The 27,422-nt window shown below is 41.0% G+C and overlaps 1 protein-coding gene across 1 annotated transcript in view; it reads right to left on the reverse strand.

Moving 5' to 3' along the window:
- Positions 1–27,422, reverse strand: part of DOCK7 (dedicator of cytokinesis 7) — a 3,076,229-nt gene that overhangs the window by 2,895,032 nt on the left and 153,775 nt on the right. The window lies entirely within an intron of this gene.

The following is a 27,422-nucleotide window of genomic DNA, read 5'->3' on the forward strand; positions in this document are numbered from 1 at the left end:
AGAGCGTCTTCTGTGTGGCGACATGCGTGAATGGGTGTTCCTTCGTTGAAGGTTGTGCGTTAGGCCCGGCAAGCCAGCACGTAAAACTCTATTGCCAATCATTAGCGAACCGGAGTTCTTTGTGGCGACCCTTAACCGGGAAAAGCCGAAAGACACAAACAAATTATGAGGAAACCAAGACCAGTCAGTAGTTGGAGACAGAAGTGTAGATACTAAAGAAGAATTTTGGGAAAGAGAGGCTGGATCAATACGTTGTCCAGGGAGGGGAAATTTGGATTACTTGATTGCGAAAGAAAGTGACTACTTGAGTTAGACACTTTGTGAACACTCTTACAGCAGTGGAAAGACGAAACGACAAAGCAGCAAATTGAAAATGCAAGGAGCCAGAGGAAAACCTGAGGAATCTTTTGCAAAGCTTGGGGCTGATGAAAGCCTGACGAGTGTGAAGAGACAGCATTTTGAAAGTTGGTACCTTCAAGTCTTTAGGAAAGACAGGTCTAGGATTGTTATTTTTTCCTTGGCACTACAAAAATCCTGGAGTAAAACTGTTTTCTCAAAGTCCCTTGGGACTTGGTCAATCGTGCCCAAATTCAAGATGTCTTGAATAATAGGGGGTCAAGGAATATTTGACTATGAGGAGGTTGTGGCATGCTTTTTAGAGGCAGAAAATTTTCCCAAAACATAGCATAACCGTCCATGATGGACAGAACCCACCTTCTGTGGTAATAGCTTCCCACCTGGTCAGCGAAAGCAACAGCCTTTGTGAAAGAATTGTAATGCAGCTCAGGGCAGGGGGAGGGGTGCTGCAGAGGGGGGGGTCACAGATTTTTGCTTTCAAAGGGAGGCCTCCCTGCTGGAGGCTCCCTGTGGGTTTTCCCAGAGTAACTTTTCCTAGGAGGGTTTCTGTATTACTGAGCTCTCCTAGGAATCCCTTCTAATGAAGGGGGTAGATTTAGATGGGTAGTTTCTATGACATTTAGGAACAGACAAGACCAGACTCTGTCTGCAGTCTTTCACAGTCTTACCGTGGTCTTGGAGAGTTTTTAACAGACTGCCAGCCTGAGGACCAAGCAGTAGATCTTTGTTCAAGGGACAATCAAAGTTTTGATTTGAAATCCTCAGGTATAGGCTGACTGTGAAGCCATACATTACCTGCGAAGAGCAGATCCCATGCCAGATGCCCTAGAAGATGCACCTACAGCATCGCAAATGCACTTAATGCTATTCGAGTGGCCTGGGATACTAGGCTCTGCATTTGATGCTTAGACTCTGCTGTATGGGACCAGCATAACTTTAGGGAATACAGGACAGTGATCAGGTACTTTGTCACTTAAGTCTGGTAGTTAATTGCCCTAAAACCAAGAGTAGCAGAGGTGTAAACCTTTTCCCATCTATCCACAGCCTATCTTTGTCTGTAATAGCACTGGTAGAAACTTAAGGGGCTTCTCTGAAGAGAGAGATACTGCAGAGGGGTCTGCCACTGGATTCTTGCATAAAGATTTTAGGTCATAAGGCACCTTGTAAAACCTGTCTGGCCTTCTAGGAACTGGTGGTTGATAATCAGGTACAGAAGAGGTGGACTGAAAGATATTATGGAAAGCCACAAGAACAGGAGGGACTGGAGAAGGGGCAGGGGTACCCCTCTCCAACAGGTTGTAATAACCTCTTCTGAGCAGAGATCTGAGTGGATTGCCATTCAAAGTGTTTCATCGTGTTCTGGATAGTCTCCCCAAAAGGAAGCTTCCTCAATAGGGGAATCCAGTGAGAGGGACTCCTCTTCATTGGAAGAGATTTGTCCTGCAGAATGCAGCTGAATGGAATAGTCTAAAGAATGGTCAGAATCTTAGTCTTGCTCTTCTTCAGAGGAAGAAACCAGGGTAGGTTTCTGAGTAGTCATCTGTGGTTGTGGAGACACAAAAGTGGGAGGTTTGAATGACAAAAACTTTGAACAACCCCTGTGAGAAGATTATCCACTCCTTTTCCCTAGCTGCTGGGGGAAAAGCCACATGCCTAGTCGTCTGTGTTTCCTTTTTAGGAGGGACATCCACCTGGATGAGATGCAAAGTTCTGACCCCTGTCTGACTTCTATTAGAGAGCCTGGGATCTCTTCCCTAACTAGAATTTGAGGGACACCATGAAGGCCATAGGAAATAATGAGTAGCAGTTTATTGGATGCAAAGCCTCAGAAGCCATACCAACCACAGATAAGGACTTGGTGGCGGGTAAATGAGAGGTAACCTGGAGTACTGCGGGTTCTAAAACCCCAGTGGGTATGTCACAGTCAAACATTGGACTGTGGATCCATTTGAGGCCTCTAGCTTTTGGCAGCATAGGGACATCCAAGCATGTTGAATCAGCCATATTGGATTGTGTCAAGTGTTTAAGATGTTGGCTCCCTACAGAAGGTTTAAGATTGGAAAACCTCAGCCTATGGGTTTTGGGAATGAACAACTGACAGACTGAGCAACATTTTTGATCATGTTCTGGGCCTAGGCAAAAGGGATACCTGGTATGCAAGTCTTTGTACTGAGGGAAATAAATTCCAATCCATCCGAGCTACACTCTCTAGGGACCTAAACCTTGTCACCACAATAAACAGAACATGCCAGAGGGATAGATTCCTGTCCCAGAGACTTCCCATATTCTGGAATAAACTACCTATGTCAAGCAAAGCTCCTCATTAGCACTCTTCAAGAAAAATCTTCATGATTGGATGGGAAATAGGAAATTCACCCTGGGGATCACTTCTGTGGCTCTGCTCGGCAGTGGCACAGGAAAATAATTTTCTTGGGTGGCAAAAGCCAGGGTACCTTTTTGGCTCTGCCTATATAGGCCCTATAGCCGACAGCCTAGTACCTACCTGTGAATCTGCCTAATGCAATCGCACTTACCTTTCCTAGATGACATCTCACAACTTTCATAAAAATAGTACAAGTAAAAAGGAAGGTTTCCCTATAGTTCATTATTCTGGATAAATGATCAAAACAAAGGAACAAATCGACCAAACTATCATTTTACTGGATGCCTGACCTGCATTCAAGATGGCAGAGACAGTCTGGGGATCCACGCTCATTCATACATCTTTAAAGCCCAATGCATAAGATTTGAGGTCATGCTTCGTACATATGACCTCAGGAAGGTAAAGCTTTGGTACCCCAGCAGGCATCAGCTGTGACAACCCTGATGTCAGTAATACTGCAACAGTGATTTTAGTCAGGACATCCTGCTACATTTGCTACTACTGGTTAGATTTTCTACTTGTTTGAAGTTAAGTAACTGGAAGCCTAGCACAGAATGTCCAAAGCAAAGTGTCAAATCCTGGGTAACCTCAACCTTCATAGTAAATAAACTAAAACTATAACTACATGCTAAATAAGGAAATCAAACTGTATGGTAAGAAGAGACAAATGCCTGAAGAATTAATTACACACTATAAACATTTGTTTAGCAAAGACACTATTACATTTTGGTTACAGTCTTACAAATAAATACTAAACAATCAAAATCATGCATACCAGGGTTCATGGCAGAAAAGACTATTCATACCAAGGTGCCTCAAAGATCAAATTAAGTAGCCTGAATGCTGCTCAAGCTTGATTCATAACAAATCAAAATTAGTCTTTGTACACTTTACTCACTACCTGCAGCTTTATTTTGGTTTGAGTGACAACTTGTAATATGTTACTGGATAGTACATTAAATACTAACAAGTCGGCTAAATTTACAAGCATTGAATGCACTGCTGTGAAAACAGCAGTACAGAAGTCAAAACAAATATATGGTTATCAATATGGAATTGCCTTCAAGGTGGTTAAGCCTCTATGCACCACCCACAATACAGCTATTTTAAAATTGTACTTGGAGCTTCCATACCCATGAGGAAAGAAAATACAAGAGCTAGAGGGGCTTACTCATAACATATACAAAGGTGTGTATATATATATATATATATATATATATATATATATATATATATATATATATATATATATATGTATGGGGGTCTACATTTGGTCGACAGTTTATTTGGCTGACAAAAAGTATAGGTGGGGGGCTGTGCCCCCCACACCCCCCCAACTATATATAACAACTCCACAGTCGCACAACAGTGGGGAGGGGAGCAAATCCCAGGTTTTTGCCTTGAATACTTTTTGTCAGCCAAATGAACTGTCGACTAAATGAATGTCAGTCATATGAAGTAGACCCATATTTATCTATAGATATATCTATAGATATATCTCTCATATATATATATATATATATATATATATATATATATATATATATATGGGTCTACTTTGTTTCGTTTAATCTCATTTCACTGAATGTCATTTCATCCTGACCACATTGCTGAAAACTCAAATTACTGAAAACTCATTTCACAAAACTGAACTTAGTATATATGCCACTGTGTAGAGTACTGCAAGGCAAGTAAAAGGTACATGTCCTTTTCCTCACTGCAGTGCGATCCTGAAGTTACTATACATATATATATATATATATATATATATATATATATATATATATATATATAGTTAGGGGGGTGGGGGGGATAGCTCCCCACCTTAACTGTTTTATATTGTATTTTTCCAAAAACTTCGAAACAATACATTTTAAACTATCGACATGCATAGTTACAACACCAATGACTCTCTCCAAAAGACAATATGTACTCAAAATAAGGACTATGCCCCCATCCCCCCAATGTGGGGGGGTGCCCCCACACCCCCCAACTATATATACTAACTCTACACAGTGCCATATATACCACCTGCAGTTCAGTGAAATTAATTTTCAGTAATTTGAGTTTTCAGTGATGTGGTCAGGGTGAAATGAAATTCAGTGAAATGAGATCAACGAAACAAAGTAGACCCATATATAGATATATAGACATACATACATATACACATATATATATATATATATATATATATATATATATATATATATATATATATATACACACACACACACACACACACACACACTTATACAATATAATAACCAAAGCAGTAGGTAACTCCAGAAAGATGGTTTATTAGTTAGTGACTTCATCTTTTCACTCACAATAGACTTCATCAGACTAATAATCTTTTAAAAACAAGTAAGAATGAATAAAGTTTGTTGCAAATCATATGTTCAGTTTACACCAAGCAACACACAGTCCAGCTAACAAGTACTTCACTTCCAATAGCTTAATACATTAAAAAAATATCTGAAAAATTTACATAAAATAAAATATCAAAGTTCAAGTTAATGCCAAGATTTGATCAGACCTCTGCTAGTAAGGCTAATGTCTTAAGACTACACCAGAGAATATTCGCAACATAGAATGGAAATACCACTACTTCAGTCTCCAATTTTTCAATTCTGACTTGATGCTTATAAATTCATTTAAGCCAGGGGGAACATTAGCTGCCAGCTCAAGCTATCAGAAAAGTTTCCTCCTGTCAGGCAGTAACTCAACATCTCTCCTTCATTCAGAAGTACTTACACTCCATCATATAAAATAGAAATTTCTTAAAATTTGTATATAATGTGGAATGTTTATATAATACATTACAATTATATTTACTTTTATAGCATACACGATTGTTTATCCTTTGCTCAACTTTCCTGCCCATTTTACCAACATAAAAAGCTTTACAAGAGCTGCATGCAGGAACTTAAACTATATTCTTACTATCACAACAGAAATATTCTTTAGCATCATATATTTTCCCTGTTTTCTCATCACAATAATATGGACTATTAGCAATGAACCTGCATCTGTCACAAAAACCACATGCGTATGTTCCCTTTTTTTTCTTTGTGACTCTCTCACTCCCACTGTGTTCATCCCTTTCTAATAAACTTTTTAAGTTGTCCCCCTCACCCACAGAGATGGTTGCATTACTTTTCAGAATCTTCCAATTGTTTCTTACAATGCTTTTAATACTAAACTGCCCACACTAAAGTGTATCCCCATCCACAGGGATCTATCTTGTTTACTACCATCATATGTGTGTGTGTGTATATTATATATAATGAACTCTGGTGCTGCACAACAGTGGTGAAAAGGCATAAAACCTTTAGAACTATAATTTCCAATTTTGTCAATACTTTGTGTTTAAATATTTTTGAGTTTAGATTATTTTAAGTAAACCCATATACATACACACATATGTATATTACATACACACATATACATAGATATAAATTTATATATATATATATATATATATATATATATATATATATATAGAGAGAGAGAGAGAGAGAGAGAGAGATACACTTAACTACACACATATGATATAATGTAAGTGCTCACAAAGAAAAATCACATAGCGATATGGATATGGGCAGTCTGCTGCTGAACAAGTCAGCACGATATGTTAAAGCATAGCAACAGGCATGATAGTAGTGGACTCGCACCACAGAAATCATGGCAACAAACATGCATTTGTGTAGACCACAAAAATCTAACGGGCTACTAAAGATGTCAACATGACCAACAGTAACAGCAGCAGATCACAGTAGGACTAAAACTTTTAAAAGCCACTTCTGCAACAAAAATGCCAACATTTCTGCAGTGTACCTCTCCCTCTTCATTACCCATCAGAAAAAAGTCGGGGAGATGAGGCCTTACACAGTCAGTCAACCCTCATGGCTTGTGCTGGACTCCACATTAGAGGATGCATATTCCAGCAATGCATCACAGAAGTCAATCAAGAAGCAGGGCAATCCTAAGAGGGTACAAAGAAGATTCAGCCTTTGCAGCTATGTGCAGTACATTGCTATAGGGCAGGTCACAACAACCTCCCAAAACACAGTCTCGTCAATATACTGTATTTTCTATCTGGCCTGTATGGAGTCATGTCTGAGGTCCATAACTAGACCTGTGTGTATGTATATATACCATATTTGCCTGTTGTGAAACACACACATACACAGAAATAGAAACATGTAAACAGACAACTGTATGTGTGCTCCCCCAAGTACTTCTGTGGTACATGAGCCACTGAAACAATCATTTGTACACTTCAAGATATGCTGCATTCAGCATTCTGGTATAACACCAGTAAGAAATATAAGCACTAATCCACATTTCATTGTGCATGCCTATTTACTACACAGAATTAGGATCGCACATTTGTAAGTTACTACAACATAACATCATTATACACTGCAGCCCTACTGAGTTATGTAGTAGGAATTAATTCACCAGCACAAATGGTGGAGTTGCTTTAACACTGGCTTTTTTGGAGGGGGGAGATCAGATGTAGCAATGAGGTGCATGCCACATTGCAGTCCTTAGGCATGGTAGCATACATTTTTCTGAGAGACTACAGAGACACAAGTGCTCCCTGTGTACAGCCAGGAGCCATGTTTCTTTAAGAGTTCAATGTATGTTCAGCTGGCATTCTGCTTATTATCTTACTGCTGTGTAAATCCGTACTATTAGCTTTATCATGGCTGAGAAACCAAAGAATCAATGCAAGCTGCTTAGACAGTAGCATTCCTTATATGTTATAAACATCCCGGATTACTGTCTGGATTATATTATAGATTCCTAGCTGTGGACTGCAAATCTTTGCTACTCATACTGTATAGCTTACTTGCATATGTGACGAGTACCAACATGAACAGTACTGCAGAGTAAAAGATCCATAGACACAATAATTTATGCTCTCTCTAAATCACAATGAGACTTTACACATCCATTTCTGCAAGCACTAGCCCTCACCAATGAGTACTCGTTTATGAATTATGCCCGATACTACCAGATATGGAAAGGAATGTAAATATTCACAAAATCAGGCATGCACAGCAGAACTATCAGATTCCTTCAGAGAACAGCACAGAGGTAACAGGTCAGTCATTGAGCACCCTCTCCTCTGACTAAGAAGTGGAAAACTTCAGGATCTAGTTTCCACATATATTTGTTTTAAGTGGATCTACTCAATGTGTCCACTACCCAACTGTGGTGTGAAAGAATGCAGAAGCCTGCAAGTAGAGTCATAATAGACCGTCTGGATTTTAGGCCAGCCTGGTTGTCTACAAATCTGGCATAAATAGGTCTCCATTTGCTTATGTACCATATTACACTGGTGCTGTTGGCAAAGACCTTCAGGGTTCCTGAATGCAATACTGTATTGATCCTAATCTTAGGACTGTGGGTTTTCATCATTTTCCACACATGGCTGTCCCTTTACACCATTAATGCACTCCCTAACCCTGGCCCATTGAGACTGTTGGAGTGAATTCCCCCATACCTTCCGCAAGCAACTATGGTCTGCATCCAAGTACTTATGGGGCCACATAGGGCATAATTTGCTTTTTACCTGGTAAATCCCAAAGGTGAGCGTCTGCTTGACAGTGGGATGCCCAAGAATGTTGGTGTGGCCCTCATGGAGAAAATTTAGTAGTAGAACCTGGGGAATTTATGTGGAGCTCATACAAGTACACCATAAGGATAAAAACAAAGACATAACCAGGGTCTTTAGCAACATCAGGGTTCTTGTGGCTTCTTTTTGTGCTAGGTCTACAAAGAAACCCATGCAGTGATGCAAACTGTCCTAGAATAAAGAAGAGCTTGCACAACTGAACATTCAGTACAGCACCAAAAAAGATCTTCAAGGTCTCTGGCATCAGGCCTTATTTGGATAGAGTCGGGAATAGCCCAAGATTGGTCAGGCAATGCAAATAGTAATTCAGGACCTACAGCACATCTTTCTTTGATGAGGTCTTGGGCAGTTTTCCAAGTTCAGCACAATATAGGTTTCCCTGATTCTAAACATCAGTAAACAGACTAGGTGGAGTGGAAAGACCGAAGGGCAAGGAAGAGAACTGAAATATGCTCCTACCCAGGATATCAGAAATTGTCTATACTGCTTGTTGACAGAAATAAGCAGGTATGAATTTCTGAGATCCAGAGTAAACAGTGACTTTCGCAAGAGTAACAGGAGAAATCCAGGAAGCCAACATTCTGAATTCAGTCTCCTAAGGAGTTTGTTTGGTCTGGAAAGTTTAAATGCCAGTCCTGAGGGATCATCCTCTTTTGGTATTAGGAAGAACCTGGAGTAGAATCCTTTCCTTGCTCTTCTACAGAGATCCTTCTATTGCTCTACATAGCAAAAGCTGAGAAAGGATAGGTCCAAGTGATTGACTGGAAGGGGTACTGTACTCATCCCTCATTAGACCCATTATAGAGTACAACACCCCGTTTGGTATGTACCTCACAAGATATCTGCAACTGCTGGAAAGGCCACAGAAATACTTCACTAAAAGAATCACAGGCCTAAAGCAGATGCCCTATGCTGACCGTCGAAAAAAACTCCAGCTATACTCTGTGGCATATCATCTACTCAGAGGCGATATCTGCTTAACATACAAGGCCATATCAAACCCTGAGCTGCTGGACATGCTCCACTTAAAGAAATCCCAATCTCTCAGAGCCACACGCTCCAGGGATCTAAACCTTGTCATCACAATGAACAAAATATGCTGGAAGGATAGGTTCCTGACCTAGAGACTCCCCCATACTCTGGAATGTACTATCCATACATGTCAAGCAGAGCGCCTCCTTGGCCCTCTTCAAAAGGAACCTTGACAATTAGATGGGAGATAGGAAATTCACCCAGGATATCACGTCAGTTGGCCTGCTAGACAGGGGTCCAGGGAAGTAAATATTGTGGGAAGAAATATCCTGGGAATTGTTATGGCTAAGCTTGTATAGGCCCTAGGGCCGATAGCCTATTACCCACCTATAAATCTAAGAGAAGCTCTGATTTGAGTTTTGTAAGTTGAATACACATTTCCCTTAGATGCCACTTTTCTTGGAAGTAAGAGATCTAATGCTTAAGATGTGTATTGGGAGAGCATGCTGGAAGGGACTGTGGGAAGGGGATGGAAGGGACAGTGGGAAGGGGATGGTGCACAATCTGTACTGCTTTCCTTCAGGGGACTTACTACCCCTCCTTCTACCTTTACTGTCTACCCCTGACACCTTTCCAGGCTTGTATTTTTCTCAGAGGCCTTCTTATATTTAAACTGTCCAGCCTTTTTTTTCACAGTAACTACCTTTTTTTTTTTTTTTTTTTTTTAACAAGAAATATGTTTATTAAACCTCACTTATGACACAGGCACTCATACATTTATATAAATGAAAACAATTCACACCGACACAATCACAAACCATACTGACAAACATTATACATCACTTATAATATAACCAATCATTTTCAAACATTACACAAGTCCTGCCTTCTTTTAAACTCATTCCTCCCCATATGTACTGTTCCCACAATTTCCACTTTTTCCTAGGTTGCTTGCTCCTTACCCTTTTCTAAAGATATCAATTCCAGTTAATTTATCTCGGTTACAATATTCACTACTTCTAGTATAGTTGGTTTAGATTTTCATTTTCTAGTACATGCTTTTTTGGCAGCCACCATAAATCAGACACACCAAGGCCTTACCATGTCTAGGCAATTTTGATTCTGTATCATACCTCAGAAAAAACATCTCCCTTGTCACACCGATCTGTCCACCCAATATCTCCAATAGTACATCCTGCAGGGAACCCTTAAAATCCACCAACTCATCGAACTCTCAGAAAATATGCTCCCAATTACTTCTTTCTTCCCAGTCACACCTCCATTTGCTTTCTACCAGAGGAAAAATTCTCTGGAGTCTACTTGGGGTACAAAAATAAGTATGTAAGCATTTCCAAGCAAAAATCCCAAATCAAGCTTCTGTTGCATATTTAAGAGGCATACATATACCCTCCCATTGCTTCTTTGTGAATTGCTTATCCAGTCTCTCTTCCCAATCCTTTCTAACCTACTCTGATTCTTGAAGTTATCATGCAATATTTTATATGCTCTACTAATTATTCCTTTTTTAACAGCAGCTTCTGCTTTAGATTACACTAAAAACTCTACCAGTGCTGGTCTTTCATTTAGGACCTCCGTATTTCTTTCTCTTTGCCTATACTCTGATATCAATCCTTGAGAGGGAAAGCACCCTCTAACCTGCAGTCCAAATAAATTCTTAATGTCTTCCTATTCTATCATCGTTCCCTCTCTAGTTACTTGTCCCAAATACCTTGATTTCTTTTGCCATTTTTCTCCAATAAATACCAGTCCCCTCGTGTCTATTGTCTATATCTCGAATTGCAGTTGTGCCTATTGGCAAAATCTCCTTTCTGCATTCCTGTGTTGGCTTAGTTCTTGGGGTACTTTCTGCTACTTTACAGATGTAATATTCTGTATGATTATGGTTATTCTCCTTAAAGGCCTGCATCCAAAATCCCAGTCTCCCCTTGTTTCTTGAGCTTCCCCTGTTTCATCATCATCTCTTTCCATTTTGAATTACAGTTTTCAGCTTGTGCTATGTATAGGAGCCTTATCTGTGTAGCTCTGAAATACCCCTTCAAATTGGATAATCCCAATCCTCCCTGTTCTACTGAAAGAATCAGCTCATCCCATTGTCATTTTCCCCTCCCAGATAAAGTCCTTCAGCACTTTATTAACTGCTATCCACAACTTCTCCTCTGGTTGATAAAAATATGCCTGACCTGTGTATAACACTAACAGGACTAAAAACATTTTAATTGATTGCATCTTACTATTCATATCCATATAACAAGGCTTCCATTTTCTCAGTTTTTGTATTATCTTTTGTTTATTCTCCACATATCCTTAGCTGCTACATCAGAATCATTTTAATCCATATTCCTAAATACTTCTTTTTATCATGTCCCCAAAAATATGGATATTGCTGAACCAATTCATATGTGGTTACAAATCTAACACTGCTGCCTTTGTTTTAGCTTCATTAATTTTGTATCCTGAAAAAAATTTGAAACTTGTTTTTTTTTAAATGTCCTACACTGTAATGTCTCTCTCTAGTTTTGTCAGACATAAAATATAATCTACAAACAGAGCCAGCTTTTCTTGACTACCATACCAATTATATCCCTGAATTTCTGAGTCCCTTAGTTTATTTGCCAATGGTTATAATATAATGCAAATAACAAAGGGGAAAGAGGACACCCCTGCTTGGTTCCTCTGCTCAACCACAAATTAATCAGAGAGGATCCACCCACTTTAATTTTCACCTCCGATCTCTAATACATCCTCCTAATCAACCTTATATATTTTTTCAGGAAATGCACACTTCCATTGCCCTGCTCATAAACTCCCACCTTACTCTGTCAAATGCTTTCTCTGCATCAAGACCCACCAACAACAATGGTATTTTCTTACATTACGCTTCCCTCTGGATCATCAATGTTCTGTTAATGTTGTTAAATGTTTGCCATCCCCCACAAAACCACACTGATCCATATCCATCGATTTAGGCATTACTTTTGCCATTCATTTAGTCATTATTACAAAGTGTTCATGATTACAAAGGTTTAGTAATGAAATGGGCCTGTATGAAGTTGGATCTGATGGCTCTTTACCCTCTTTAGGTATTACAGCTACCACGGTTTCTTTCAGGAGGTACTTCTCCTCCTCTTTAACAGTATTTTAACAAAAACTTCCAGATTTTTATTTTTTTTTCCCTATTAACTTCCAAACGTTTGCAGGAGTACCATCTACTCCTGGGACTTCCCTGTAGATTGGTTATATATCATTTTATATTATCTCCTCCTATCCTAACTGTTAGTAATTGAGCCTCATCTGCCTCTAACCTTAGCATATTTAATTCTTCCATAAACATTTCCATTTGTATATTTTCTTTATTTTCATATTTCTCTGCTTTATATAGACTTTCACAGAATTTCTGAAATACTTCTAGTATCTCTACAGGATGTAGTTACCTTCTTTGTTACAGGCTCCCTAAGCTTGGTGATAGTCCTTTCTACTTTCTGTTGCCCGAGTCGTCATGCTAAAAGTTCGTGCTCTAGTATTATCAAAAAACTGTTGCTTAGCAGCATTCTTTTTAAACTTATGAATACTGTCGAGGTAATCCCTTATTTTCTGCTTAGCACTCTGCAGTTGATCTTCTTCTTGATCTGTAAGATTCCTCCTATTCTGCAATACTTTAACATTTGTCAGTCCTTCTAAATAATTCTTGTTACTTCTTAACCATAGCTGCCTTTATTTTATTTCCACCCTATTTCTAAACTCCACCTTAATTTTATCCCTCTCCCTAGCTATATTTTCAGAAGTAATTTATATCCTCTCAATTAGCTCCTGAATAATCTTTACTATCCATTCCTTAAATTTCTCTCTTTTCAACAAAAAGGCTCCAGTGTCTTATTTCTATTTCACTACCTTGTGCTTTTATTTTAGTAATTACTGGCACATGATCTGAAATAGTTATTGGGTATGTATCAAGGCCTTCATTTAAATGTACATGCTCCTGTGAAATGTAAATCCCATCTAGCCTAGCCCAGTTTTTATTCATTGGGGAAATTTCACTCCAAACTCCTATTACTAAATTCTTCCATGCCAAATATTTTCATAAATGTGTTCAAAAAAGTACCCTCTGTTATACTTCTGGGCACCCCAAACACATCTTCACTGCTGCAAATCAAATTCTAGTCCCCACCTATAAGTAATATTACTTACTGAAAAATGATAATTTCTCCCAGAATTTTCTTAAGCTCCGTTACAGCAGTTTTAGATGGAATATAAATGCATGCCAGTGTAATCCTCCTCCCTTGCCAGTAGCCCCTTAGCAGTGCAAAATCTGCCATCATAATTATTCTCTTCTATCACTACTGGAGCTCCTCTTGCATTTAATATAAGTACTCCTCTTTTCCTTTGTCCCAGATATTCCACAGAATAACAATCCTGAAAACCCTTCTTTATCAATTTCACATGTTCAGTTTTTCCAACTGCATTTCCTGTAACACAGCTATTTACACTCTGCACTTTTTAATATTGTTCACTATTCTTTCTTTTTTTGTATTTATCTGTGAGATCACTGACTTTTAAAGACATTACAGAAATTATATTAAAAAGTTATTATTCCCACCTTTTATGCACAACACCTTTTTTGTTAAATGTCTAATTCCAGGATTTGTGTTACATGCATACACTGTTTGGCAGGTTCTACGTTTACATAGGCTCAAATGGATATGACACAAAACAACTACGTCACATCTTAAGTACAGTTTTGTACCTACCATAAATGTAGATGTTCGAGTGCTAATACAGCTGCAGTCATAACAGATGGGTTATCCTGCCGTCAGGCGAGTCCTCGGTCGGCCGAATTCCAAAGTCTAGGTCCAGCGTCGGTTGTTGTCGCTTCTTCCCTGACGTCAGCGCGGCAGGGGTATAAAAGAACCAGCTGACGCCATTTTCTTCAGTTTTTCTTGCCCCAGACATCAGGTGCCCCCAGAAGGAAGGCAAAACATAAACTTATGTAATAATGCAATGCAATATAATCAAAAAACAGTAGTGTGCCAGCAAATACACCATAAAAGAATACCCCAATCAGGTTGTATGAGGAGGTGTTTGTCATAAGGCCTGTCCCAAGTGGGGATGGAGGGAGGGAAACCTGGACTGCAGCTGTATTAGCACTCTAACATCTACATTTATGGTAGGTACAAAACTGTACTATGTTCATCGTGCATACAGCTGCAGTCATAACAGATGGGTACAATCCCAAAGCTAAAAAGGGGTGGCAGGCACTAAGTGGAACTAGGAGGAGCAAGGATGCCCTGCAAGACTGCTGTGGCAAAGCCCGCTCTAGATTTAGAGTATAGTGGAAGGCGATAGTGTTTGTAGAAAGTGTGCACAGAACTCCAAGTAGCTGCTTCCAAAATATCCTTGGTAGGAACCCCCCTGAGGAAAGCTGCAGAGGTAGCTGTGGCCCTTGTGGAGTGAGATCTGATGCCTGTAGGTACAGTTTTTCCATGAAATGAGTAACAAAAGCGTATGCAGTGGGCTATCCATTTTGAGATTGTCTGTTTGGAAATAGCCTTTCCTTGAGCACCTGTAGCATAGGACACAAAGAGTTGCTCTGATTTTCTGAATGGCTTTGTTCTGTCCAAATAATAACGAAGTTGTCTGTGAATGTCCAAGGAATGTAGTAGCCTTTCCCCTTTGTTTTGTGGGTTAGGATAAAAGGTAGGCAAGTGGATAGTCTGATTCAAGGCTACACTGGATACTACCTTTGACATAAAGGAAGGGTTGGTTCGTAAGGAAACTCTGTCCTGATGGAAAATGATGAAAGGTTGCACAGCCATGAGGGCTTGTAGTTCCGAAACCCTGTGTGCGGAGGTGATAGCCAGAAGGAAGGCTGTTTTCCATGACAAATATTGCAGTTCTGTTGAAGCAGCTGGCTCAAATGGAGGCAGGGTCAGTTTTTCTAAAATGAAGTTGAGGTCCCAAGCAGGTACTGGTGGTTTCCTTGGGGGTTTTATATTCTTAGCCCCTCTGAGGAACTGTCTTAAGAGAGGATGAGAGAATAAAGGAGGATCAGTGTTGTATTGTGCAGAAATGGCTGAAGCATGGATCTTGATGGAGAAGAAGGAAAATCCACTGTTTAACATCTCAGCTAGGTACTGTAATATTGGAGGTAAATTTAGTACCCAAGGATTCTGGCCCTTTTTCTGATTCCAGGCACAAAACCGTTTCCATTTGGCGGAGTAGGCTTTTCTAGTAGAAGGTCTTCTGGCCTCCAAGATGATATCCTGCACCTCCTGGGAGAGGAGAGTCTGTTGGGGAATTAAGGAACCTTCCATGCGGCTAGATTGAGGGTTTTCAGTTGACTGTGAAGAGTTTTGAAACTGTGCTGGGTCAACAGAAGAGGCACTAGAGGCAGGGTCCATGGTGGGGAATGCGTCAGGCTCTTCAGGAGTGGATACCAGTGTTGTCTTGGCCAGTCTGGAGCAATGAGAATCATCTTTGGCCTCTCTGCTCTGGCTTTTAATAGAACTTTGGGCAGCAGAGGAAGAGGTGGAAAGGCATAGACTGTCAATGTTGTCCAATTGAAGGAAAATGCGTCCACTTTCCAGGCCTGTGGATGATAGGTCCTTGAGCAAAATTTTTTCAGTTGGTAATTTTTGTGGGTAGCAAAGAGATCTATGTCTGGCCGTCCCCATGCCTGAATTATCTTTGCGAAAACTTGAGGATGCAACTTCCATTCGTGAGGATCTGTCATATTTCTGCTTAGGTTGTCTGCCAGCGTGTTTTCCTTCCCTGGCAGGAATTGTGCTTGAAGTTGGATTTGCAATTCCAGAGCCGTGTTCCAAAGGGACATGGCTAGTCTGCACAGGGGGTATGAATGAGTTCCTCCCTGTTTATGTACCACATCACTGTGGTGTTGTCTGTCCTTATCAATAGCTGGTCTGGATGCAGTAGGTCTTTGAAGGCCATAATAGCATTTTGTACTGCTAGCATTTCCTTTTGATTGATGTGTAGGTGCTTTTCCTTTTGGGACCATTTGCCCTGAATGCACTGATCTGACATGTGCGCCCCCCAGGCGTAGTCCGAGGCATCTGTTGTGATGATTTGATTTGCTTGAGGCATGCAGAAGGGGAGACCTGTGTTCCTTTGGCATGCTTTAGCCCACCACAGAAATTCCTTTTGAAGACATGGAATGAGTGGTATAATTGTTTCCAAACTGTGGCTGTGTTGAGACCATAAGTTTTTTAGGTACCATTGAAGTTTCCTCATATGCAGCTTTGCACATGGGATCAGCAGTATGCAAGATGCCATGAATCCCAGAGCCTGCAGGATTTTCCTTGCAGTCAGCCTGGTGAAGGTTGCCATTTTTCTGAAGTATTGAGATAGTTGCCCTTGCTTCTCTGGCGTGAGATAGGCCATCTAGGTGTTTGCATTTAAGCTGGCACCCAGGAAAATTATTGTTTGAGAGGGTATTAGTTTTGATTTCTTTTTGTTGACTGTGTATCCCATAAAGTTCAACAACTTTATTACAAACGCCAGGTGTTTCAGAAGTATGTGCTTGCTGTCCGCTTGGATCAGGCAGTCGTCCAGATATGGGTATATTTGTATCCCTTGAAGTCTGCAGAAGGCAATTACTGATGCCAGGCATTTCATGAACACTCTGGGCGCAGTAGATAAGCCAAAGGGCAATGCAGAGAATTGATAATGGGTTGAACCTGCAAGAAATCTGAGGTATCTTCTGCAATCTTGTCTGATAGGGACATGCAGGTATGCCTCCTTGAGGTCCAATGTTACCAGCCAAGACTCCTTGCCCAGCATGGGAAGAAGCTGCTGTAATGTGAGCATCTTGAATTTTGGTACGAGTACATATGTGTTTAGGATGGATAGGTCTCCAATCTTTGTCCTTCCTTGGTACCAGGAATAGTCTGGAATAAAAACCTTAACCCTGTTCTTTTGCAGATACCTCTTGAATAGCTTTCATGTCCAGGAGAGCTGAAATTTGTTTTTGTGCCTCTGCCCTTTGATTTTGTGGCAGGTTTGGCATGCCTCTCATTTTTGGAAGGGTGTGAAAGTGGAATCTGTAGCCTCTGTCTATAATGTCCAAAATCCATTTGTCTTTTGTCACAATATGCCAATTTTTTGAAAACAAAGCCAGTTTTCCACCTAAAGGTGCTGCCATTAAAGCTTTGCTTGGCATGTAGAGGGGAAAGTCATTGTGTCTGCTTTCTGAATGACTGTGATCTATCTTCTCCACCTCTTGGTGTAGGTGCTTGCCATTGTCTGGCTCAAAATGATCCTTGAGATTGCCCTCTACCACTCGGGCGCCTGTATCTACCTCTCTGAGGTCTGTCCGTGGCTGAAAAGGACCAATTTTTTGAAGGCCAGTTTCTGCTGAAACGTGGAGGTTGTACCTGTAGGAAATCTTTCATTGTTTGCATTGGTCTTGCTTTTTCCTCCATTTTCTTTAGTACCTCCTCAGCTTTAACACCAAACAATACATCTTTTTGAAGAGGTGCATCTAGTAATTTAGCTTTGACATGATCTGGTAAGGTTTGCTCTTTGAGCCAAGCAGGTCTACGTATGACAGACCCTGTAACAGCAGCTCTACATGAGGCCTCTAAAGCATCAAAACCACATTGCAAGGTATGTTTACCCACTTGCTCTGCACTATGCAACAAATCCTGCAACTCCTTTACATCTGGTTGCTCAGGTTGTGTCATTTTGCTTTTCAACTGAGATAACAAAAACTGTTGATACTTTAACATATGGAACTGACAGTTTAATGCCCTCATGGTTAAAGTGGCCGAGGTGTATACCTTTTTCCCCCACCTTTCTAAAGCTCTGGAATCTCTCTCTGAAGGTAATGGACTTTTGGCAGTAGAGGCCTTAATTCCCTTGGGACCCTGTGAAATAGTTTCTGGGTCAGCAGCATGGCTTTTGTATAGGAATTGGTGTGAATCAGGAACCCGGTAATACCTGTCAGATTTAACAGGAGCTGGAGGTAAAGAATCTGGGTTGAGGCTGGCTTCTGTATACACATCATCTAATATATCCAAGACAGGAGGGATAGCCAGAGGCCTGTGCTGTGGAAGCAAGAGAAAATCCTTGAGCCTTTTCTTGGAATCTGAGTAATCTTGACCTTCCCAGTGAAAGTGTTCCCTCAAAGTATATCCGCAAAAGAATAGTCCTCGGGGGGGGGGGTGTTAGACTGAGGGAATGGACTCCTCAGCATCAGAATCTTCAAAAGGGGAAATGAATATTCCTGTTCCTCAGAATGTTCTGAGGTAATAGAGGATTGGTCTGAGGAAGGGTAGTCTTCCTCCAATCTGGGCCTTTTGTCCGAGGGGGGTTGAGAACCCCTGATAAAAGAGTAATCAAATCCTCAGCCATTTTGAGCATCTGTTTTTTTAGGCATAGGGCCTTGAGAAGGGCTCTGTGGAGCTTGTCTTTTAGTTTTCATGGCCGCTTTAGATTTTGTGAAAGCCTTAATGGAAAAAGAGGAAGGCCTGAAGACACCTTGAGAGGTGGCAGGCCTGTCTAAACTCTGAGTTTCCCCGCCAAGAGTGGCGTCGGTATCTGTAGTCGGAGTGGGGGCTGAGGAGCCTGCGACTTCGGGCACAGAAGACACTGCTAAAGAAGCATCATCGGTACTCAGGGGCTGCGTAGGCGCCTCGCTGAGAACCGGAGCACCTGTAGCCGGCTTTAGCGTGGTGTCGGTAGAAGTCGTGGACCTCGTATGTCTGTCCTTATCTTTGCGTCTTTTACTCAAAAACTGGAGTCGGAGTATCCGACGACATAATGTAATTAAACTTTTTACCAAAAAAGTGTTGGGCGAACTACACCCGACGCTTAATAGTGCGTTTATTGAATCTAGCACAAAAACGAAAGGCCGAGACGTTGTGGTCTGGACCTAAGCAAGGAATACAGAAGGAATGGAAATCCTTATGCGGTATTTGCTTCCCACATGAAATGCAATTATTAACTTTGTCTGACATCGGTCTGAGGCAAGAAAAGTTTCAACGGGTACTTAGCTTTCAAGAAGACTTCGGCTGAAATATTTTTCGTAAATCTCAGGAGCTGGCCGACCGGCACTTGCGAACTGCTTCTGCTTCGGGCACCGCCCGGCAAGAAAGACTGAAGAAAATGGCATCGGCTGGTTCTTTTATACCCCTGCCGCACTGACGTCAGGGAAGAAGCGACGACAACAGACGCCGGACCTAGACTTTGGCCGACCGAGGACCCGCCTGATGGCAGGATAACCCATCTGTTATGACTGCAGCTGTATGCACGATGAACATCTTTGTTTTGCTGAAAGCCCTCAGTCAGAAAGAAACAAACAAACCCCCAATACTCCCTAAAACCTATTAATTTAATACTAACACAAATGATGTACATCTTCAAATACTGACGTTTTACCCACCTAATAAGAACAAATGTCCCAAACTGAGCCATACTCACAAACTTGAGTTAACCTAAAAGAAAGGTTATCCATGCTAAGAAGCATGGTGCAGCCTGTGCTTCCAAGTGCTAACTGGTTTTGTCTTATCTTTACAGCTCACTCAGCTGAGAAAACCCATGAATGCTTTCAGAAAACATTATCTCCTACCCAGTTTCTCTTTTCTTTTCTTCCCCAGCCAATCACTCTTCAGACTGTAACCAATTTCTCATTATCAGATTGTTTTCATGGAGACATGATGGCTAGATACAGAATTGCTACTAAGCATGCATTGCTAGAAAAAAACTCATAATATTCAATATTCGTTTTCAGTTACATGCTTTCTCTTAAAATGTGCTACTAAATCAACCTAAGATCCTTAATCTAGTCATTCCCCCATGCAGGAATGAGGAAAAGCATTTTTTTTTCTTTTATTATGCTCTTTTAACCAGACTTTTTAAAATACAGCAGTGCCTACATTTCCTAAAACTGAACAAGAAGACAGAAGGGAGGAAGAAAGGAAAAAGAGCAGCACCTACTTACAGTCCCCATTACAGTTAAATGACTGATTAAACTTTACTTAGGTAACTTTCTACCCTCTCTTCCTCTCCCCAAAGCATTTTTCTGAACATTAATGATGTAAAGTAGGGCACAGACTTTAGAGTCCCCCATAAGTCCAACAAATTCTGTGACAGTCAAATATTGCTGGATTTTCTTGTTCTGTCATATCACAAATGTAATTATTGCACTGTAATCCTACATTATGTTACTGGTTTTACTACCATTCAACTTCCTCTCCCAAATCCTCTCTCCACTTCATTTCCAGTGTACTCTTGATTTGTCTAGTCAACTCTTTGTCCTTTCCTTCTCTCCAACATTTTTCCATTGAAGCAGTGGAAAAGGTTTCACAGGTACAGTCTGTGGTCTTTATTGCAGAAAGAACAAGAAGCAGAATCTCCTTCCGTTTCACAGCTCACTACTTTTTGTTGGACAAACTTTTGTACTTCCTCCTTAGCATGTACTTCATCAAAATGATTTTGTCTTCCAGGGAAGAATACCTGAAAGACAGTTGGGTACAGCAGTTTTGAATCTCACACCTGCATCTCAACATTCCCTGAATAGTGGAAAGAATTTACTCCTCTTCTGCCTGGTGTACAATGAGTAATCATTCTCCACAAACACTCTGCTGTCTCCCACTTTTAGTATTTTGTCCTTCTGCCATAGTTTTGTCAGAATAAACTCCTTCTGCTGGTAGGATTGCATCTTTACTACTAAAGGTCTGAGATGGTTTCTCATAACCAGTTTTAGATACACACAATGTGCCCTTTCAACTAAACAACTACTGTGGAATACTATTCCAGTTGCTTATTTGTGCTGTCATAAAATTAATGGAGTCTGTTCCTTTCAGCTTCTCTGGTATAGCTGAAAATCTCAGGTTTTCCCTATGTGCTCAGTTCTCTAATTCTACTATTTTTTGAAACATCTCTTCCTGTGCAGTCTCATTCAGCCATCCTTTCCTTCATTTCAACCTCTTTTTGCAGCTTTATCACCTCACCTGAATATCTGTTTAAAGCTTCTTCCATTTTTCCAGCCTTTTGTTTTTTTATGTTGATATACTCCATCAGTGTTTCATTTACGTTAACCAGATCTGTGTGCAGTTGTCTTGTATCTTCCTGTAGGTTACTGGAAGCTGGAGGTTGCATTGCTTTTTGCTAAACAGCTGCAGAACTTTCCCCAGTCAGTGTTTCTTCCTCACAATTTGTTGCAGATTTTTTTCCTAGGTGCTCTGTATTTCTTTTTTTCCTGGCATCCAGGTAGTACACTTATTAGACAGTTACTGAAATTCACCCATAAACACAAAAGTCTACTGGCCTTCTCTGTTGAGTTTCTGTTCTCACACTGGGAGAGCTAGAGTTAAGCTGTTACTCAATGTGCATCCACCTTGGAAGTTCTAAACTGTTCAGCCTTTGATATTTTCTTATTAAATGGCTAACAATGATTTTTAGGGTAGTTCCAACTAAATTTTGGAAATGGAGGGTGCAACAGCTACTTATCTGACTAACCAAGTCCACTGTTTTTCCCCTTTCCTACAAATGTTTATGCTTAGACTCTTCCATTGAAATATTTACACAAAACATTTTTGCCTGAAGGGGCAGCAGACAACTGCCCATATCTGGCAGTGGCTGGTGTCCAAGCCTATCATGTCCGCATATAACAGTATCTGAAACTGTACTCCTAGCTACTAGCAGCTACTGCTTTGCAGCCATATTTAATGGCATGTTAATTTTGGACATTGTGAGATCCAAGTTTACAAACCTCGTCCACAGTGCCTCATCAAGAATATCCTCTGCCATGCTCTCTACCTCCCTCATGACACTGGCCAGATACTTTACCACAATGATCTAGCAATATTACACCCGGAATACCAGGTTAGAAATATATCCCTTTTTCAACAGTGGTCCAGTACATACCTTTCTTTATTAGGTAATACATTTGAACAAGATGCTCGTCTTAATCCTCAGACTCATCTAATGAGGAAACTGCTAGGCAGTCCACAGGACTTTCATGCAGATAACTTACAGATATACGGCATTCTTTACAAATCTGTTAGGCTTCATATGGGTGGGAGACAGGGTTGCTAGACGTCCCTATTTGGGCGGGACTGTCCCGAGATCAGCAGCCTGATCCCGAGTCCCGCACTGCCGGTTTAAATCCCGGGCAGCCTCATTTTTTTTTTTTGATTGGCCCGTATACCGGCATACGGGCCAATCAGAAATTGCTAAACACAGAGCTTCTTGTGTTTAATGCGGAACATCGCAGTTCCGCATTAAACAGAAGTAGCTCCGTGTTTAGAGATTTTTGACTGGCCCGTATACGGGCCAATCAAAAAAAACAAATCGCAAAACAGAGCTACTTATGTTTAATGTGAACTGCGATGTTCCGCATTAAACAGAAGTAGCTCCGTGTTTAGCGATTTTTGATTGGCCCGGGCCAATCAAATAAAAAATAAACACAGAGCTACTTTTGTTTAATGCGGAACTCTGATATTCCGCATTAAAGAACCTAGCATGGAAGACTTTTTTTTTTTTCTTTTTAGTCTTTACTTTGTTTGTCCCTACCTGGCCAGTCGGAAATCTGGCAACCCTGGTGGGAGGCCAAGATCAAGCTGCCTCAAATGCATTATCAAAGGCCTGCAAAATGTTTGCGGAGGGGGGGGGCAGCCATTGTCCTAGCCTCCTATAACTCTAGCAGATCTTTTCAGAGGTTAACAGACACCCTTGGATCTACATTTAAAATGTTTCTTCATTAAGTTAATCATCTATCCAAAAGTTAAGCTTCACCCCAAAGCAGACAACCTCAATACAGCAGCTCACAGTATTCCTGTAATCTGTATCACAACCTAAAAGTGAGGAAATCTACTCAATTCAAGCTAAATCTTTGAATTCAGACCTAGATGAAGAAGACTCAAATGCTGGCAATTACTTTCTCTTTGCGCAGATTTTGGGAACTGGGTGGTCTGTGGTTAACTCCGTGTCAGGGATTCACATACTCCACAATAAACTTTTACTGTCAAATTCTGAATAAAATCCTGACTATAGTCTAGGCGACTCAAGTTCGATTAGTAGTTTAGGTGTTTTAACTTTAAGCCAAGTGACACCTCCAGGTCTTTCTGTAGTTACCTCTTACAGATGTTGCTAAGCATATAATATCGCTGGTTCATATCTACATTAATAATTCCAAAACCATACTACATACAGAGTATTAAAATATTTCATCTTAAAGCTTACAGAATGGCAAACACAACAACATTATTTCACCTCTGTCTAGTGCAGGTAAAGAGATATTACTTACTCATAGAATATTTACATGGGCATAATTTTTGTGTTTTTCTAAACATCTTGGCAAACAAATAGCCCAGACAGAACTGCTTAGCCTCAAACCAAAGTTCTCAGCTGGATGAAAATACTGCTGCTTACAGCATGTGTGTAACTTGAGTGGTTGCTGAGATATTGCAAGTTTATTAAATAGGACAGTTATTGTGTTTACTGTGACTTATAAAATCCAGTTTAAGACCTAGAACCTAAACAAAGCTACCATTATAAAAATAGTTTGTGCTGAAGAGTTTGCCATTTGTGTTTCTGTAGTAACCTCTATGGTTCCAGAGATATAAAAATGAAGTGACATACTCATCATAACGTTCCATGTGAGTTAATTTCACCTTCATTCTTACTGATGGGTGTGGAGACGATCCTTGGCTTCAACTCGGCCTAATGCAAAAGCTCGAGGGCTTCAACCAGCTCGAGGCCTGCTCCCTATCCCATGATGCACTGGTGCTTCCCTCAGATCTTGTTTGCTGTCAAACTACATGCCACTCTTGATATAAAAATAACACAAGAAAAAATAGATAAAGGTCAATACAACCATGAATTAGGTGAATACTCGGTCCCCAAGAAGCTTGGATGGGGGTTGGGGGGGGGGGGACTCAAGAATGAAGGCGAGATGAACAACTCACATGAAATAAGGTGAGTACATAACATCTTTATGTGAAGTTGTTCCATCTCGCCTTTCATTCTTACTGATGGGTTAGCGTCCCAAGCACCACCTTTCTCAGGTGGCCCATGGGAGTATACTCTTCAGGACCGTGGAACCAAAGGAAACCCAGTCCCTGGAGGTCATATCTGCTTTATAATGAGTGATGAAAGTATGAGGCCTTGACCAAGTAGCTGCTGCACAAACAGTATCTATCGGTAATCTGGCAGAAAAGGCCAACAAGGTGGAAACAGCCCTAGTAGAATGGCCCTTTACCTTTTCGATGTAATGGTGCACTCACTGAACTGTAAGTGAAAGAAATACAGTCTGATAACCATTTTGATAAAGTGGTTTTCACCAAAGGTGCACCTATTTTGGAATCTGAGAAAGCAACAAAGAGCTGTTCTGTTTTCCTGAAATCTCTGGTCTTGCTCAAATAAAATCGAAGACGTCTTGTGAACATCAAGATTGTGGAGCATATACTTGATGTTACGGTCATATTTAGGGAAGAAAACAAGTAACTCTATAGACTGATTAAGATTTGCCTCTGAACATACTTTCGGTAAAAATGAGGGATTTGTCCAAAGAGAGACTATCATTATGAAATATCACATATGGAGATTTAATGGACAAGGCCTGTAACTCTGAAATCCTTCGAGCAAAAGTGATGGCCACTAGAAATATGGTTTTCCATGTCAGATACTTCAAGTCACATGAAGAAGCTGGTTCAAAAGGTGGTAGGATGATTCGAGAAAGAACAAAATGTAAATCCCACGGGGTAATCAGAGATTTAATGGGTGGTCTCAAATGTAATGTGCCTTTGAGAAATGCTTTAGAAAGTCTGTGTGGCATAATATTACAGCCTTGAATACCAAGGTTAAAGTTACATACTGCAGCTAGTTGGACTCAAATGGTTGCGCAGCTGCCCCCTCATAAAACAGTTCAGTTAAAAATTCCAAAACAGAAGATATAGGAGCAAAATAGGGATCAATGTGATTTTTCAATGCCCATATAGAGAATCTTCTCCATTTGCTAAGATATAGCTTCCTAGCGGACGATTTGTGGGAGGACATCATATATGCTGAACTGCAACCGAAATATTCTGAAATCTGGCTATATTTGGAATTGGAGCAGCCAAGCTGTCAATTTGAGGGACTGAAAAGATGGATGATGTGCCCCCGATGAGTGAATCAAGAGGTCTGGAACTGGGTCCAAGATCCAAGGTTCTTCCAATAGATGAGGCCGTAGGAATGAAAACCAAATCGGACGAGGCCAGTAGGGGCTATGAGAATTATGGTCCTTCCCAGAACACTGGCTTTCTGTAAAACTTTGGTACCAGAGAAAAGGGGGGAAATGCATAAAAGAGGCCCGGGGGCCAATCGTGTACAAGCGTATCCCTTGGGGCATCCCCCGGGTGGGGGATTAGGGCAAAGTAGCTGCTGCATTTTGTGTTTGTGGGGGTGGCAAAGAGATCACAGCAGGACTGACCCCATTTGTGGAATATCCTTTCAGCTACTTCTTTCTTCAGGGACCACTCGTGAGGCAATACAATTGCCCTGCTCAATTTGACTGCTATCACATTGGACCTCCCCGGAATGTGCGTTGCTATCAGAAAACGCTGGGTAGAGGTTGCCTACTGCCATACTCTCCGGGCCTCTTGACATAGGGGGTAAAGCTTTGGTCCCTCCTTGTTTATTGATGTACCAGACTATGGACATGTTGTCCATCTGGATTGCAATGGTCCCTATAAGGAGAGAGTCTTGAAGGTACTGCAACTCTAGAAGTACCGCTCTCATTTCTAAGACGTTGATATGCAAATTGGTCTCGTGTTCTATGTGCCTTGGGCTGTCCTTCCCTGATAATGCTCCCCCCACCCTATCAGGGAAGCGTCCGTGGTGACTGTGGCAGTTGGGGTTGGTAATACAAAAGGTCGGCCTATCGTTACCGAATGCGAAGTTAGCCACCACGGTAGGTCCTTTTTGCAGGTCTCTGGGATTATAATCTGATGAGACATTGGTAGATTTTGAAAAGACCACTGTATGAAGAAGGGCCATTGGAGTATGGGCATGTGCATTAGACCTAGTGGAATTGCAATGATTGCTGCCACCACTGTACCCAATATTTTGGGAGCTAGAGATGCCGGGGCTTTTCTTCTTAGAACTTGCTGATGAACAGCCTAGACCCTTTCTGATGGAAGTTTCACGGACACTGTGGTGATGTCTTCTGCTCATATAAACATGGTATGCTGCAATGCCGACAAGGCAGACTTTTCTAAATTTATAGTAATCCCCAGGTGACAGCAAAGATTCATTGTCATGTCCCTCGGTTGTATAATTTGTTGCCTGGTGGTGGTGGTAAGGAACCAGTCGTCTAGATATGGAAACACCTGGAATCCAAGGCATCTCAAGTGAGCCAAGGCTACTGCCATACATGTAGTGAATAATCAGGGGGCTATATTGAGACCAAAGGGCAGAGCTCGAAATTGGTAATGACTGGCTTCCAGCCAAAAGTGCAGGTGATCTCTGAATGATCTGGCCATTTTTATATGGTAGCATGAATCCTGGAGATCAACTGAGCACATCCAATTGTATTTTCTAGAAAAGAGAATATAGACTGCAACGTGACCATCCGGAACTCTTGTCTTTTTTACATATTTGTTCAGTCTGCCGAGATCCTAAAATAGGTCTCCAGTCCCGTTTCCTTTGGAACTAAAGAACCTCGAGTAAGTTCCAGATCCTCTTTGGTCTGCAGGGAACGGCTGGATGACTCCTTTCTAGCAACCTTTGGACTTCTATGGTTGCTTGTTCCCTGTGACTGGGTGGGATGTCCAGGATCTTGTTTACAGGGGGGGGGTAAGAAAGGGAATAGAGTAACCTCCAGAATGATGCTTTGTACCCAGCTGTCTTTTAAAATTTTTAGCCAGGCACAAGGTACAAAGATAAGCATCCCCCGAATGCCTCCAGAGGTGGGCAGGCGGGCCTCCTCTCAGAAGCACTGACAGAGTTCCCCAAAGAACTGATCTCCGTCACCCTGCCTCTGCAGACCCCCTCTGTCGCGTGCATGGCATTTTCCATTATTGCCCCCTCCTCTGCCTCTGGAAAGGG

The sequence above is a fragment of the Protopterus annectens genome, chromosome 10.part0 (assembly GCF_019279795.1).
Source record: "Protopterus annectens isolate FY-2018-M chromosome 10.part0, PAN1.0, whole genome shotgun sequence".
In the NCBI taxonomy this organism is placed as follows: Eukaryota; Metazoa; Chordata; order Ceratodontiformes; family Protopteridae; genus Protopterus; species Protopterus annectens.